This window comes from Cetorhinus maximus, unplaced genomic scaffold, assembly GCF_964194155.1.
Source record: "Cetorhinus maximus unplaced genomic scaffold, sCetMax3.hap1.1 HAP1_SCAFFOLD_241, whole genome shotgun sequence".
In the NCBI taxonomy this organism is placed as follows: Eukaryota; Metazoa; Chordata; class Chondrichthyes; order Lamniformes; family Cetorhinidae; genus Cetorhinus; species Cetorhinus maximus.
Window position 1 is genome coordinate 219,674 of NW_027596203.1, and position 13,821 is coordinate 233,494.

The window sequence follows — 13,821 nt, forward strand, 5'->3', positions numbered from 1 at the left end:
GGGGCTGAAGACTCGGAGCGAGTGAACCCAGAGGGCGGGGATTGGGGGGGGTGGAAATGAGAGAAGGGGACACTTACCGGTCACCACCACGTGGTCCTTCCAGTCGACGATGACACCGGCGGAGGTGTGGTTCAAGGCGCACGTGTAGTTCACCGCGGCGCCCGGGCTGCTGGGGGCCAGGGCCAGCCGGCTGGACAATCTCTGGGCCCCATCGCCGTCGGGGGGGAGCGTCATGTTCCCATCCTCCACCCCCTCGCCCCCGACCGACACACCATCTCTGAGCCACACGATCCGGGCTCCCCTCCCGCCCGGGACCCGCGCCTCGCACCGGATGTGGCATCGACCCCGGGGGGCGTCGCTCGGGCAGCCGGGCGGCGGGGTTAAGACAAGAGGCCCTGCGGGGAGCAAGAGAAGGGGGCAGTGGTCAGCGGCGACGGCCAAGGCTTGTCTTCAGCAAGAGATTCCAGTTACATAGCGGTGTCCTCGTGAACAGGAAGTGGCGAAACTTAACTATTAATCAACCATTAATAAATCCTGGATCAAAAGCTAGTTTCAGTCACGGTCACTATGAACCTATCACCAATGGCGGTAAAGAAAAACCCCATCTGGTTCACTCATGCCCCTTTGTGGTGGGGGGTTGGAAATCTGCCCAGTCTGGCCTACATGTGACTCCAGGCCCCACAGCGGAGTGACTCTTAACCGGCCCCCCTCTGAAATGGCGCTAGGAAGCCCTCTCCATTCAGGGGGCAACTAGGGAGGGGCAGCAAGCGCTGGCCTTTCCCCGCGACACTCAAACCCCATGAAATGGGGACATAAAAAAGGATCAGGAAGAGGCCACTCTGCCCATCGTGCCTACTCACCCCCCCCCCCACCATTCGATACGTTCATGGCTGACCTTTCCCACCCTGTGCCTCAGTGCCCAAATAGGCTTTAAGGGGGTAGCAGCGTGACGCCACTCGCAGGGAAGTGTGTCACGCGCTTCAGTTTTAGTTTTGCTTTTGACCTCGAGCAGAGCGCAGCACACACGGCTCTGCTGCTGATGTGCCTTCCAGCTCTCTATCCATGTGTACCTGTTCTCATGTGCTGAGTCTAAACGAATGGACGCGCAATGCGCTTACTCAGCCCGGTATGCGTGGTTGGTGCCTGGGTATCATTATAAAAACACAACATGGTGATCAGCGGTGGCCAAACATTCCGTGAGCAAGATTCAGTACAGGTATGACGCGGTGAACAGCCTTAGATCGAGCTACATGGCATCAGACGACCCTCGACGCTTTGGTCAGACCACAGTAGAGACACAGCATCAGCGAGTGTTGAAATCGCAGTGTACTGACTGCTCAGGAAACCTTTGAAGACACAGCAACGAGAAAGAGCTCAAGTAAAGAGCTGGGGAGCAGACGGATCCCTCGTGGTGAGATTGCAGCGCACGGCCTGTAGGTCAGTGAGTGGGACAGCGTGTATCGCGAGGACCAGCAGCGGGTTAGCTCAGTCAGGGAAGGCGAGTGACCAGGGTGTGGGCCGGATCTGTGAGTGAGGGAGAGTCAAACACACAAAAACCATTATAAAAATCGGGCCAGAGAAGTTAGCGATTATAATGTGCGGCTACAAGATTGCTGAACAGCAAATTCAATAAAAAACAAAGACTCCATTACTCCGTGGGGCGTTCCTGCCACAACCTGTCTTTGTGGGTGGAGCTTTGGAAAAGCACACGAAAGGGGCTAAAGCGACACTCATCCCAGGTACTGTAGGAGAAGGAAGGTCAGAGGAATATTGTCAAAATGTCCACTAAATTCCCCAGTTTGAACTGGGATGTAGCTGACCGACTATCTGAATTCAGAATGTTTAAACAGCGCACAGAGCTCTGGTTTCCTGATTCAGGTGTGACTGAACCAGACGAGCAAGACATAAAAATTCACCTCGCGATTGGGAATGAAGGTCTACACAGGCTGGACACTTCAGGATTAACAGCAGAAGTGTGAAAGGATCCCCAATAGATATGGACGACATTGGAAGACAGGTTCAGAATCAGGTTAAACTCCATATTCATCGACTAGAGTTTAAGTCATTTGATCAGCCTACACAATCCATAGACCACTTCATCAGCCAATGCAGAGAAAAGGTTGTGTATTGTGATTTCAAACACAGAGCCTGCAGACAGAGTTGTTGAGTTGGTGATCGCATCCACTCCCATTGACGCATTCCAGAAAGATCTGCTAGATAAGACCAAAATCTACAGCATTGAAGAGCTACTCAAGGATGGACATAAATACGAACTGGTCCTCGAAGGTCAACGAAGCTTACAGATCCTCAGTACAACATCAATTGTTGACGCACTCACTAGAACATCCAAGCCTAGCGAGACGTGTGGAAGGTGTGGCCTTCTGCAGGCACCAAGGAAACGCCCAGCTTTCCACCAATCCTGCAAGGCTTGTGGCAGAAAGGGCCATTGGCAGCGGCAGGGCTCTAGAGCAAAGGCTGATGCAGCTACAAAGAGCCGTGCACTGATCCAAACAGACCGTACACAACGGGGAACCTTCAAGCAATAAGAATGACCATCCGGTATCCCATCAGGAACATATACATGTGGTGACTGACAAACCAGGAAATGGCGATGATGTGCACGGTGAGACGAGGAGCAGTGAACACATTACACACCGTCAATCTTGTGGATAATAGAGGCACCATCACAATGTCCAAAGTGTTTGTCAAGTTTCGAATGATCTGTCCTAAGAAAGTTGGTAACTACTCATTAATGACCAAGGTTGACACAGGAACAAATGCCAACACACCCCCCGCTGAGAATCCTAAAAGACCATGTATCCAAGGACATGGAAGGCCATGGGGAAACCTACTGCTGTGAAACTTGCAGAGTACAACACTTCACTAACTCCATGTACAGGTTCCATAATCCTGGAGTGTAAGTACAATCAGTCCCACTGGATGTCACAGATGTTCTGTATCATGGAGACTAAAGCCCCAGCGATTGCAGGGTCACCGGCATGTCATGAGCTCACACTGGAGACAATCCATGGAATCAGTCAGACTTCACATGGCAGGTCAAGCTCAGAAACTACTCCTATCACCTCGGTTCACAACCTAGCATCGAAATATCCAGAATGTTTTAACAAAATTGACAGTTTCAAGGTAGCTGCAACATTACACCTGCAGGAGAATGCAAGTACATCAATTGATCCAGTGCATTCAGCACAACACAAATGCCAGCAGCTGCAAGCGGGAATGGTGAAAAATTGTACACTACAGAAACTGTGGAAAGCCATCATTGAAGGGTGGCCTGATTCAATTCAGCATGTCCATGAACACCTGAGACTATTTTGGACTTATCAGGTCAAGACGGGCATCTCCCAGGGAGTCATTTTTAAAGGCAGGCAAGTCATCATACCGGAATCTTTGTGACCTGATCTTCTTCAACAACTTCATCCCTCACACATGGGCACAGATCAGACAAGGAGACTCACAAGAGATACAGTCCCTGGCCGGGTATGAACAGTGACCTTGAAGTCGTTGTGGGGAAGTACGAGGATTGTCAAGAGGATGAGCCAAGACAACACAAAGAACCACTGATTCCACATGAAGTTCCTGCCCATCCTTAGTCCAAAATCACATCCGACCTCTTTCATGTCCATGTCACTGACATCATCGTCATCGTCGACTGCTTTACCAGGTATCCCGTTATTCAAAAATAGCACAATACATCAGCACAACTGTTGCGCACACTCTAAGCGCTATTTTCAGTTTATTTGGTGAACCTGGAGAGAAAATTACGGATAATGATCTGTAATTTATTGGTCAGCCATTTCAGGGTATGTGTGAGAAGTGGGCTATTGATCACACTACTTCTTCTCCTCATTACCCCAGATCTAACAGCCGAGCTGAATGAATGATTCACACAGTGAAATCCCTAATTCTCAAATGTAGACAGGCCAAGCAAGATCCACACATTGCAATGTTACATCTGAGATCGACACCTACAACTGCAACTATTCCATCACTGACAGAGATCATGTTTGGTGGTCCAGTGTGGACCAATTTACTGACTTTGAGCCATTCTACCCTCTCAGAAACCAGAGGGCAACTTTTAAAATTACAAGAGAAGATAAGGAGTGTTCATGATAAAAATGGAGGTGCCGAGTTGCCAAGTTTACAGTTGGGACAAGTTCACATCCAGGATCCCACAGAAGGTTCCTGACCACCAGCCAAGGTGACAAGGAATGGTTCAGAACCAAGGTCCTATGGAGTCATTACACACAAGGGCACAGCGGTGAGGCGGAACCGAGGATAAATCAGATCCATTCCCACTCCTATTACATCGAGGAGAAGATCCCACATGAAATCTGGAATAACATCCAAGGGTGACAATCCCACAGATCACTGTGAGCAATTAAAGACACCTCCAGACAAGGTTACCATCACAAGATCTGGGTGCACCAGCAGGTTACCTCCATGCTTTAGAGACTCAAAAATTCACCAGTTCAATACACTTATGTAATTGTCAATAAATATGAACATTTATAGTAAGTAGTTATACTCTTTTGGAGGGGGATAAAGATTCTTTAAAAAGAAAGGGGGATGTTGTAATACGCCTTTAAGGGATATCAGCATGACATCACCAGAATGGAAGTGCGGTGTGTGATCCAGTCTTAGTTTCACTTTTGCTTTTCAGCAGAGCACACACACAGCTCTGCTGCTGATGTCTTCAAGATTTCTACCTTTGTATCAATGTTTTCACGCGCTTAAGTCTCAATAAATGGACCCACAATGTGGCTGTGAGGCGCTTTGGGACGCTCTGAGCTGGTGAAAGACTCTCTCGGTTTACCACCTACCGGTGTCACACGTACCGTGGACAAAGATCCTGGTCCCTGCCCCTTCCTTGTTGAAGGATTGTTCCCCCACCAGGAAGGAGATGTAGCAGTAATAGGAGTTGGTGTCAGTCAGCTGGAGGGAGTGGATTAGCAGCGTGCTGTTACCGCGCCCCCCTCTGTGTTTGGTGAGCGTCAGCCGGTTTTGGTAGTGCGGCGGGGGCCTGGGGTGGATCACGATGGGATCTTTGCCCTCCTTCAGCGCCCAGTAGACCACGCCTCGAAAGACATCTTCACCGTCAGCCGTGTAGCCGCAGTTCAACGAGACTGACTGTCCCTCTAATCGAGCGACGAAAGAGGGAGTCTGGATCACCACCAGAGCCCCATGGAGACAACCTGGGGGAAGGAAATCAGGAAGGATTGTAGAATCAGCGATAGAACGTCTCCCACACTTACCAACATTCACACACTTAACCTCACAAGGATAAAAGCTGACCCTCAGGGATATTAGGGACAGGCGACCATAAGCTCAGTCAAAATGGTCAGTTTTAAGGAGAGTCTTAAAGGAAAAGAGAGAGAGAGAGAGAAAAACAGAGAATGAGAAAGACAGAGAGTGAGAAAGAGAGAGAGAGAGACAGAGAGAGAGAGACAGAGAGAGAGAGAAACAGAGAGAGAGAGAGAGAGAGACAGAGAGCGACAGAGACTGAGTGAAAAAGAGAGAGAGAGAGACAGAGAGCAAGACAGACAGCGAGACAGACAAAGACAAAGAGAGAAGAAGGGAGACTGACAGACAGACAGAGAGAGACAGAGAGGGTGACAGAGAGAGAGAGACAGAGAGAGAGAGAGACAGAGAGAGAGAGAGAGAGAGACAGAGAGCGACAGAGACTGAGTTAAAAAGAGAGAGAGAGAGACAGAGAGCAAGACAGACAGCGAGACAGACAAAGACAAAGAGAGAAGAAGGGAGACTGACAGACAGACAGAGAGAGACAGAGAGGGTGACAGAGAGAGAGAGACAGAGAGAGAGAGAGACAGAGAGAGAGAGACAGGAAGAGAGCGACAGAGCGAGGGAGAAAGGGAGAGATAGAAAGACAGATGGAGAAAGAGACAGACAGAGACGAAGAGAGAGAGAGAGACAGAGAGGGGGAGAGAGATTGACAGGCAGACAGAGACCTAGAGAAAAAGAGAGAGAGAGAGGCAGAGAGGTTTTGGGAGGGAATTCCAGAGCTTAGGGCCTCAGGCAGCTGAAGGCACAGCCGCCAATGGCGGAGCGATGGGAATTGGGGGATAGTCAAGAGGCCGGAATTGGAGGAGCGCAGAGATCTTGGAGGGTTGTAGGGGCTGGAGGAGGTTACAGTAATAGGGAGGGTTGTAGGGGCTGGAGGAGGTTACAGAGATAGGGAGGGGTGTAGAGGCTGGAGGAGGTTACAGAGATAGGGAGGGGTATAGGGGCTGGAGGAGGTTACAGAGATAGGGAGGGGTGTAGAGGCTGGAGGAGGTTACAGAGATAGGGAGGGGTGTAGGGGCTGGAGGAGGTTACAGTGATAGGGAGGGTTGTAGGGGCTGGAGGAGGTTACAGAGACGGGGAGGGTTATAGGGGCTGGAGGAGGTTACAGTGATAGGGAGGGTTGTAGGGGCTGGAGGAGGTTACAGGGATAGGGAGGGTTGTAGGGGCTGGAGGAGGTTACAGAGATAGGGAGGGTTGTAGGGGCTGGAGGAGGTTACAGAGATAGGGAGGGTTGTAGGGGCTGGAGGAGGTTACAGAGATAGGGAGTGTTGTAGGGGCTGGAGGAGGTTACAGGGATAGGGAGGGTTGTAGGGGCTGGAAGAGGTTACAGAGATAGGGAGTGGTTTGAAGTGTGGAGATGTGAATTATTACCTGCAACAAGATCGAAAAATCATGCCTGGGTTGTGAGTGTTGGCGGCTCACCCACCACCTTCTCAAGGGGCAACTAGGGACGGGCAATAAATGCTGGGCCCGGCCAGCGAAGCCCACGTCCCTGTCAATTAACTTTTTAAAAAAACATATGATCTACGTCATTAGCGCATGGCTGTTTATGGGATCTTGCTGTGTACAAATTGGCAGCTGCGTTTCCTAAATTACAACAGTGACCTCACTTCAGAAAGAGTCCGTCATTGGCCGGGAAACGCTTCGGGGCGTCCGGAGGGCCAACAAATGTAACTTGGAGCTTTATTTATTTCCTTTTCTTCTCTCTCTCTTTCTCCCTCCCGACCTCTCTCTCTCCCTCTCTCTGTCTCAGTCTCTTTCTCTCTGTCTTTCTCTGCCTCTGTCTTTCTCTCTCTCTCTCTCCCTCTCTCTGTCTCTGTCTCTATCTCTCTGTCTTTCTCTGTCTTTCTCTGCCTCTCTCTCTCTTCCTCCCTCTCTCTCTCTCTCTGTCTCTCTCTGTCTTTCTCTGCCTCTCTCTCTCTTCCTCCCTCTCTCTCTCTCTATTTCTCTCTCTCTTTCCCTATCTCTCTCTGTCTCTCTCTGTCTTTCTCTGCCTCTCTTTCTCTGTCTCCATCCCTATCTCTCTCTGCTTCTCTCTCTCTCCATCTCTCTCTCTATCTCTCTGTCTGACTCTCTCTGTTTCTCTCTCTCTATCTCTCTGTCTCTATCTCTCCATCTCTATCTCTGTCTCTCTCTCTGCCTCCATCCCTATTTCTCTCTGCCTCTCTCCCCGTCTCTCTCTCTTTCTCTCTCTCTGTTTCTCTCTCTCTATCTCTCTGTCTCTAACTCTCCTTCCCTGGTTCTCTCTCTCTGCCTCTCTCTCTCTCTCTGTCTCTCTACCTGTGTCTCCCTCCCTATATCTCTCTGTCTCTCTCTCCATCTCTCTCTCTTTCTCTCGCTCTCTCTCTCTCACTTGCTGTTTCTCTCTCCCCGTCTCTGTCTCCATCTCTCTGTGTCCCTCTCTCTGTCTCTCTACCTGTGTCTCTCTCTGTCTCTCTCTCCATCTCTCTCTCTTTCTCTCACTCTCTCTCTCTCACTCTCGCTGTTTCTCTCTCCCTGTCTCTCTGTCTCCATCTCTCTGTCTCTCTCTCTCTGTCTCTCTCTCCCTTTCTCTTTCTCTCTTCCTTTGCTCCATCATCTCCGTTCCTTACAACGGCCGGAAGCCAGAACCTCCCAGTCACGGAATGGTTAAAGGCCAGCGGGTGGCCATTCAGCCCGTCATATCTGTGCTGGCCCTCTGCGAGGGTAACTCGCCCAGATCCAGGGGCCCAGCTTTGCCCCCTCCACGTGATTTAACCGATTCCCTTTCGAAAGCCACGATTCAGTCGGCCTCTTCCAGAGGGTCCTCTTCGTGAGCTGCCCTGGAAGGTGCCAGAATTGAACGGTAGAATGTTCTGGATCATTTACCGATGAAGAGCAGGAGGGTTACTGTCAGTGACCAGGCGGCATGGGTTACCTGTGAGGAAGAATGACCGGGTTGTTCAGTGTCTGGGACCCCAGTTACCCCCTTTGCCCCCTTGGCCACAGTTACCCCTCTTCTAAGGGTCACTCCAGCCTCTGAGGGGAAGCTAAACCGATGCTGAGTTCCAGACCAGAAACTGAGAGTGACTCTGCTCCCAAATTCCCCACAGACTCCTCCTCACATCCCCCACGTTACTGACCACCGGCTCCATTAACCCCTCACCGGCCAATCCTCCTCCCCCACAGACTGGATCCCAATCGCTCAGTTATAAATCTCTCAGCCTGTGTTCAAATTCCTCCTCGATCACCCCTCCCTATCTCCGTAACCCCCTCCAGTCCCTACACCCCTCCCTATCTCTGAAACCCCCTCCAGCCCCTACAAACCTCCCTATCTCTGTAACCTCCTCCAGCCCCTACAACCTTCCCTATCTCTGTAACCTCCTCCAGCCCCTACAACCCTCTCTATCTCCGTAACCCCCTCCAGTTCCTACAACCCTCCCTATCTCTGTAACCTCCTCCAGCCCCTACAACCCTCCTTATCTCTGTAACCTCCTCCAGCCCCTACAACCCTCCCTATCTCTGTAACCCCCTCCAGTCCGTACAACCCTCCCTATCTCTGTAACCTCCTGCAGCCCCTACAACCCTCCCTATATCTGTAACCTCCTCCAGCCCCTACACCCCTTCCTATCTCTGTAACCTCCTCCAGCCCCTACAACCTTCCCTATCTCTGTAACCTCCTCCAGCCCCTACACCCCTCCCTATCTCTGTAACCTCCTCCAGCCCCTACAATGCTCCCTATCTCTGTAACCTCCTCCAGCCCCTACAACCCTCCCTATCTCTGTCACCTCCTCCAGCCCCTACAACCCACCCTATCTCTGTAACCTCCTCCAGCCCCTACAACCCTCCCTATCTCTGTAACCTCCTCCAGCCCTACACCCCACCCTATCTCTGTAACCTCCTCCAGCCCCTACAACCCTCCCTATCTCTGTAACCTCCTCCAGCCCCCCAATTCAATCTCCCCCCCCCTTAACCCTTCTCCGCTCCGAGGCGAGAGAGAGACCCAGGTGTGTTTTTTTTTGTTGGATAAGCCGCTCCTACCTGGTGGTGCGGCCGGGAGGCCGTGGACTGTCCCGGAGCTGGGCGCCTCCACCTTGTCTGCGAACCCCCCATTTTTCAGGCCCTTTCTCCCCCCCACCCACCACTCCCGGGGCGGGGGACCCACCTCTGGTACCGGGCAATGAGGAGGCTGTTGTTCTGCGATGGGCCGGCCGCAGAACCTGCGCTCGAGAGGAAGTCAGTGGGCGAGCGAATTCTCGGAACACCTTCGAGGCTCAGTTTCCTTTCTGTGTTTCTTCGCACAACCTGCGCGCGTGTCACGTGAATGAAATAGACGGCCTGGCAAACCCCCTCCGCAAACTCCGACTCCAAACCTAGCCACCAGCCACCACAACAAAAAAAAAAGGGATTTAGGCCCCGCTTCGGCGTTTGGTACAATTATAATCCGGGGGCTTTGGGGAGAGGGGGGCCCTGGGGATACGTTGTGTCCGGTTCCGGTCTCCTCACCTAGAGGGAGGCTATCTTATCCATCGAGGGTAGCGTAAGGAAAGGTTCCTGGGATAGAGAGGTCACCAGACTGGTTCCTGGGATGTGAGGGGGTGGTGGGTGGGGTCGGATGTGGCGTAGGGGCGGAGGTTTCTCCTATGAGGGAGAGATCTAGGAGAATGGGCCGATATTCCCCCTTGGAGTTGAGGAGAAACGGGAGGCGATCTGGTCGGAAGGTATAAAAACCACCCCCCTCGGGAGGGTTTGACAGGTTCGGGGTGGAGGAGGGGTCTGAGAGGCTGTTCTACCCACCCCCCCCACCCCTACCCAGGCTGGAGAATGTGGATAAAAGCAAAAATACCGCGGACGCTGTAACAAAAACCAAAAAAAAAATATAGCTGGAGAAACTCGGCCGGCCCCTGCGGAGAGGGGACACAATTGACGTTTCGAGTCCCTTATGACCCTTCAGCAGGACAGAGCGTAGAGAGTAGAACTGGGGGGAGAGAGGAGGTGGTGGGGGGGGGTGGGTGTCACAATTTCAACATGAGGGGGTCGGCCATTTTGGACGGAGAGGAGGAGAAATGTCCTCGCTCGGAGGGTTGGTGAATCTTTGGGGATTCTCTCTCTCTGCCCCCACCCCACCACCTGGGGAGTTGTGGATGGTCCATCGTTGAGTCTACTCAAGACCAAGATTGATGGGGGTTTTCTTGGGCGCTGAGGGAGGGGGGTGGGAGAGCGGGACCTGAGGCAGGAGGGTCAGCCAAAGATCGTACCGAATGGAGAGGGGGCGGGGGGAAGTGGGCCCGAGTGGACTCTTCCTGCTCCCCTTCCCAATGAAGGCGACAGCCACAGAGGCGAGGCCATTCGGCCCACTCGTTCTCCACACGTGCCCCTTCCCACCCACCTCCCACTCCAAACCCCCTCCTCCCTCCTCCCTCCCCCTTCTCCCACGCCTTTCCTCACTCTCGCTTTGGCGTGAGGAACCGGACCTTCCAATCGCCTCAGTGTGTCTCAAGTGGGGGACCGAGGCGAATTTCAATTGAGGCCCCCCACCCCCCTGTTGTTGGGACAAAGGCAGAGATTGGGATTTTTATTTGTCAGACGGAAAACCGTCTGACAGAATAATGGAGCTGGCATTCCTATTGACCCCGCCAACAGAAGCATTCCAATGAATATATGCAGCCTCTAGCAAGCATAAGTAAGCCACATCGCGAGACCGACTGACAATCCGAAATTGGTTGTTCGTGTCGTCCTTGTCACACTCGGGGCTGGTTGGTAAGTGCTGTCCTATCGTGGAAATGTGCCTAACGATGGACATTAGGTTCTGAGTTTAGCCGTGACGTGCTGGTTGAGTTTGCCCGAGATCAACAAAAAGAAGGTGCATATGGCATCGGGGGTTTACTGAAAGCCAAGGGGGGAAATATGAAGTTGTGTTTGCGGGAAATGGCAAATACCCGCGTGCACTTGAAGCAGGTACAGCCGTGGGTGAGTATGGCTGAGGGAAGAGACGTGCTGTCTAAGCTTTTCGCCTCGGACTCATCAGGACCTACCCGAGAATACCAAACTCCAAAGGGGGCAACAGTTTACACTGCACGAGAAAAGGGCGCCGATTGGTTGGCGGGTCGGCTCTGATTGGCCGGGGTGTTGCCCCGGAGGAAGCACCAGGGAACTATCGTCCCCCAGGTTTTCGTTTAATTCAGTCAAGGCACAGTGCCCAGGTGCGTTCCCTCTTGCCTGCAGAGGACAGACCCCTGCGTATGAATACATGCAGCTTATAGCATGTATAAGTGAGCCACGTTACGAAGTGCTGCCTTATCGTGGAAACCCACCTAACGAGGGACTGGACGTTCGGAGTTTAGCAATTAGGCGCTGGTTGGGCAGGGTCAGCACTTAGCCTGTGGAATCCTCTCCCCCAGAGAGAATGGAGGAGGATGGGTCATTGAACCTACTCAAGGCTGAGTGAAGCAGATATTTGATCGATGAAGGGGGCCAAGGGTTTATGCGGGGGGGTGGTGGGGGGGGACGGAGAGGAAAGTAGAGTTGAGGCCACGACCAGATCTTATTGAATGCGGGAATCAGGCCTGAGGGGCCGAATGGCCTCCTCCTGCCGCCCCCCCACCCTATTTAGTGCACACTGCTGGATACAGCGCAAGAGGTTGCCACGGACCTCAGGATCTTTATGGCCCTGTCTTGGTGGGGGGGTGTGGATATTGGCATTTCAGGGTGGGGTCATTTTCAGGGACAGCGGGAGGGTGGATTCCATGAGCGTTTGGCCAAGGACAGTTGCGCCCAGTCATGCCAAGGCCAGGCGGGCATCGAGGGAGCAGGGGGCGGGTTCCACGCCGGACGGCTTTTCGGCCAGGGGGTCAATAAGGGACATGAAACGAGAGGGGACGACCTACGGGGTCAGGAGAGTCAGCCGAGTTCACAGAGAGGAGCGACCCATCGTCGCCAGGTCCCATCACGTCCACGGTCAAGAAAAGCGGCTTCACTTGTTCACCGTTCGATGGAAGGTTGGTGGGGGGTACATGGGCGTTGCTGGCCAGACTGGGCCAGCGTTCGTTTCCCGTCCCTAGGTGCCCCTTGAGCTGACCGTCACACTCGGCACATTTCACAGGGTGGGGGGGGTGGGGATTTGCCCCCCACCTCAGAGCATCAGCCTGGGCCTCGAGGTTACTGGCCCAGTGATACTACTGATGAATCCTGCCCCCTGGTACCATGACGTAGTGTGTGTTGTGGCCTACCCTTGGTGGAGACCCGCATGGAGCAGCCTGGTACGAGTTCCGAGGGGTGGACTGAGTTAGATGTTTCCAGGAGGTATGGAGTGGGCTCCATACTCGTTCCTCACGCACACACACACACACACACACACACGCTGCTCCCCCATCTCTCCGCTGGCCCCAGCTCGAGGGTCAAGTGCCTTCTCACGTCACCACGCGCGTGTGTGTGGGCGTTTTTTGCGCTCGGTTAACCCTTTAGGAACCAGATCCTCCTTCCACTACCCCTCCCCCACAACCAAACCCGGCCAGTCCTGAAGAAGGGTCACATTGGACTCGAAACGTTGACTCTGTTCCTCCCTCCACGGGCGCTGTCCGACCCGCCGGGCGTTTTCCAGCACTTTCCGTTTCCATTTCAGGTTTTCCAGCCTGTTAGCCTTTTATCTCCCTCAAGTTATTAAGCCCTGGGTGGAGGCCGACATTCATTTCCTTCCATGTTCACCTCACGTCTTCCGGACCTTGGTCTAACAACGTGGACGTTGCGACGATGCACCGCTCTGACGCTTATTGGCGTATCGTGTGTGAACGTTAGCGACGCCAACGTCAATGGCGCGTGTTAGCGAGGCCCTGACTGGCCATGTCAGAGCCAACCACATGGCTGCGTGGGGTCCTGGAGTCACATGTAGGCCAGACCCAGGCCAGGCCAAGGATGGTAGATTCTCTTCCCTAAAGTTCCACGAGTCAGCCAGATGGGGTTTTTTTTTTAAATTTAAGATAACGATAGTTTTGTGGTCAGGATGGCTCAGGGGAGCTTTCGATTCTGGATTTTATTGGTTGAGTTTGAATTCCACCCCCAACCTGCTGGGGGGTGTGGGGGGAGGGGGGTGTTGATGATCTGAATCCCAGATTGGCCCCCATCCCCCCACCAATAACGGAGACTATGAAACCATCGTTGATTGCTGCACCCCGTCTGGTTTACTAATGTCCCCTCTATAGGGGGTGGGTGGGGGTGGGGGGAAATCCGCCGTCCTTACCCGGTCTGGCCTACATGTGACTCCAGACCCAGAGCGATGGGGGTGACTCTTTTGCCCTTCTTGCAATGGCCGAGCAAGTCACTCAACTCAAGGGGCGATGAGAGGAGGTCCCACGAAAGTATAAATTTGCCTCGGGGTACCGGGGAGAGCGAATCCCACACCCACCACCCCCCCACCACCCCCAAACCCCCTCCTGCTGACCTCCCACCTGAGAGCGGTTCAAAGTCACATCGGAGGAGGTTTTGCTATTGTGGGGCTTATCTGTGCGAATCCTGCTCAAGACCCAGCGAAGAATCGCCTGGGTG

At 53.0% G+C, this 13,821-nt stretch overlaps 1 long non-coding RNA gene across 1 annotated transcript; it reads right to left on the reverse strand.

The window, feature by feature from the left end:
• Positions 1-271: 271 nt before the first annotated feature.
• Positions 272-8,221, reverse strand: LOC144673066 (uncharacterized). The gene is made up of 3 exons (XR_013574249.1): positions 8,170-8,221; positions 4,857-5,213; positions 272-395 (listed from the first exon to the last, which is right to left on the reverse strand). It is a non-coding gene; the product is annotated as an uncharacterized LOC144673066 (long non-coding RNA).
• Between the last annotated feature and the right edge of the window lie 5,600 nt (positions 8,222-13,821).